The sequence below is a fragment of the Octodon degus genome, unplaced genomic scaffold, assembly GCF_000260255.1.
Source record: "Octodon degus isolate 3935 unplaced genomic scaffold, OctDeg1.0 scaffold00044, whole genome shotgun sequence".
NCBI lineage: Eukaryota > Metazoa > Chordata > Mammalia > Rodentia > Octodontidae > Octodon > Octodon degus.
The window spans coordinates 9,760,783-9,764,477 of record NW_004524620.1 but is presented as its reverse complement, the minus strand read 5'-3'; the positions used below and the strand labels follow the sequence as shown (position 1 = coordinate 9,764,477).

Genomic DNA, 3,695 nt, shown 5'->3' with positions numbered 1-3,695 from the left:
AGTGTTATGGTTTGTGTCTAGTTGTCTCCCCAAAGCTTCATGTAGTCATGGGGGCAGGGACTTCTAGAGTTTGAGATTAACTCATGATCCACTGGAATTATGTGTGATCCAAGGCTGGTATTACGGGTCCGAGTACTGCTGAGATTGTGGATGTGAGTGCTACACCTAGCCTGGGGTAGATAGCCCGACTGTAACATAAGGGAGACAGAGAGACTGACTTCCTCTCTGTTGCCATGTGTTGCTGCATCTCTTCCATTTTGCTCTCTTGCTCTTTGCCACAGCCATGAAAGTTTGCTCTGCCATGGGCCTGTATGTTGTTTTAATTTACCAATCTCTACCATCAGAAAACCCATTTGACTGTTACAAAAGCAAGAGCTTGACTATTTTTCAGCCTGTGCTTTATCAGAAATTTTTCCCTTCCCGCTCCTCCAAAACTTCTCCTTTGCCCATAATGGTAGTTAATTTTAGCCTCTCCTTTCTCCCTCTATCTCTCTTAAAGACTCTATGTACACTTTTACAAGTAAACCTAATCAAACAAGTAACATAAAAAATAAATTGACCAAAAGCAGGTTTAAGAAGCTAATAAACAAACAACAACAAACCATGAAAGTCAGCTGTTGAAGAATAACTACCAGTAGGTGAACAGTGTTCCAAAACAAAGTTCTGAATAACTTTTTTGGTAGGCAGTACATTTTGCTTTATAATTTTTGAAACTTATTTTATTCCATATATTTTGCTTGAATCAATGAAAATGGATAGCTGCCAGAATTTTTGAGAACACAGTATCTTTATCTATTATGTTTCTATAAAATAATTTAATGCAGGTAGAAATAAATCATAATCACTATAGTAAAGTGGTCAAAGGTCTGATTTAGGGGTCATATTATCCACGTCCAAGTCCCATCACTTCTACTTACAAACAGATTTTGGGTAAGTTACTTAGCTGACCTGTCATTCATATTCCTCATCTGTAAAATATGGAAATAATGGTATTTAACTATTAATTAATGTGACATTACAATAAGGACAAAATAAATCAACAAACCTAAATTGTTTAGGGTTAGTACCTGATGCATGGACAATATAATTATTAATTGTACAACTTAAATTTATAACTTAAAATACTACGCCAAAATATAAACATGGTAAGCTTCATTCCCTCATTTATTATGCCAATTTATCCTATTTTTATTCCTCAATTTCAAAGGAAATAAGTCACAATAAACATTTCCTGGATCTGGGGAGATAGCTCAGTAGAATAAACCCCTGCCTGGCAAGCGCAAAGCCCTGAGTTTCATCCCTACTACTGAAAACAAAAGAAATCTGTATCTATTTAGTAGACAATTTTGAAATGCCAGGGAGATAGCTCAGTAGAATAAATGCTTGCCTGGTAAAAGAAAAGAAGAAAAGAAAAGAAACTGTGGAACACATTCTTCGGTTTTGCTACATGCCAATTATTAAAAGAAAAACATCCCCAAAACAGACCATCACCTCTCACCAACTTTTCTTTAAACTCTTCCTGTCTAGACTCTAGAAAGTTGGACCTTATTAATAGTCAAAAATAAGATGTTTACTAGTTTTCCTAATTCTTAAATAACCAAAGATAAAATATTAATTTCCTAATTCTTAACTATGGCCTACAAAATCTAATTGTGCACAAAACCTAGAATTCTTTGTACATATACCAGGAACAATACAATACAGGCTTCCAATTTTTAGGAAAGCAACTGTTATAACCCAAAATCTAAATATTAATGATTTTGTTCCAAACCTTAGTGTCAGTGATTGTTCTTTTTGGCCAGCCAGCTCAAGATCCCAAATGTAGTCTGTATGTACGAGTGGAAGCAAATGCAAAGGCAGCAGAGCCAGAGCCCAAAAGAACTGGCTCTAATCAGTATAAAGAGCTCTTTATTATTTAAATAGCAAAATACTTTTGGAAAAACAACCAAGCAGTGTTAATTTATCTAAAATTAAATAATAATTAATAGCAAAAAAAACTACAATATGTCAAGTAAAAGGTTTTTGTACTTCAATCAGCATGCGAATTGCACATATGAAATAATTTCAAACTCTAATTACCCTTTCAGGCATGCATACAAGCCTCAGCACAAAAAATGTGAGGCACAAATGTACTCACATTCCAGCGATTCTGGGTATGTAAAACTAGAATCTTAGGCTTTCTTCACATTTCTTGATTTTTATTTATAATTGCAATATATTACTTTTACAATAAAAATATATTGAAACAACTCCTAAGTTATCCTTCTTTGAACAAAACCTTTAAAAATGAGGGGAAAAAACTGTAGTATCTCTAGACATGTGCTCAATGAAAACATACCTTAAAAACAATTCATGATTATTTGACTCAGCTTAATCCATAAGGCCCATTTCCCTCTGATGGTATATCTACTTGAAATAATTTATATTAACAATTTATGTTATCATAGGATTAATAACTAATTTAAAACCTGCCAGTGAAATGAACAGGTACTTCTCAGATTAAGAAAGACAGACAACAAAGAAAAATATGAAAAAATGTTCAACATCATTGGTCATTTGAGAAATGCAAATCAAAACAATACCAAGATTCCATTTCACTCCAGAAAGAATGACCATCATCAGAAATCACCCAATAACAAACGCTGCAGAAGCTCTAGGGAAAAAGGAATCCTTCTCCATAGTTGTTGGGAGTGTACAACGGTACAACCACTATGAAAATCAGAATGGAGATTTCTCAAAAATCTAAAAGTAGTGTTCTACTGGACCCAGATGTGCCCCTTTTCAGCACCTTCTGAAAGAGTGAAAAGCATCACACCATAATGACATAAGCCTAACCATGTCATAGCAACACAATTTATAACTGCTAAATAGTAGACACAGCCCATGGGCCCAACAACAAATGAAAAAGAAAATGTGGCATTACTACACAATGCAGTGCTACTCTGCCATCCGGAAGGACAGACTGGAGTCATTTTAGGAAGATGGATGCACTTGAGACCATAATCTTAAGTGAAATAAATCAGACCCACAAGCTCAAATATCACACAGTTTCTCCGTTGTGAGAAACCCAAATGATAAACAGGACCATAATGGAAGTTAAATACTGAGAAGTAGGAAGAACATGTTCAAATGGGAAGCGGGACAGAGGGACGGCAATGGGGAGAAGAAAAGAGGGGAAAGGAAAAAAAGAGAATGGAAGGAGAAAATGGCAACAGAGCTTCATAAAAGGGAGGGGGAGAAGAAGGAGAATGTGAATAAAAGGACTAGGGCCAATTATGTACAGGTATAAATTCCCTATCATGAACAAGATTAATACGTATGACATTGGTACTAACAGAAAAGCAATTTGATCTTGTTAAGAAATAATCTAACAATAAGAAACCTTAGAAATTATCCAGCTAAGTGGGATGTCTGTTTTCTTTTATTAGTGTATGAAGTGACATATAATAAATACATTCATCATGGAGAACTGATACATATAAAAAATAATAATAATAATAATCTAATTTACTAAAAATATTTATGGGGCCGGGGAGATGGCTCAGTAGGATAAGCGCTTGACTGGCAAATGCAAGGATCTGAGTTCAATCCCCAGTTCTGAAAAATAAATAAATAAATAAATAATTGTTTATTTATTTTGGTACCAGAGATCAAACTCAAGACCTTGCACTTGCAAGGCAGTAGGCTATGTCCCT

At 34.8% G+C, this 3,695-nt stretch overlaps 1 protein-coding gene across 1 annotated transcript in view; it reads right to left on the bottom strand.

Moving 5' to 3' along the window:
- Window positions 1–3,695, bottom strand: part of Ccdc171 (coiled-coil domain containing 171) — a 533,698-nt gene that overhangs the window by 236,516 nt on the left and 293,487 nt on the right. The gene's annotated exons all lie outside the window — the stretch shown is intronic.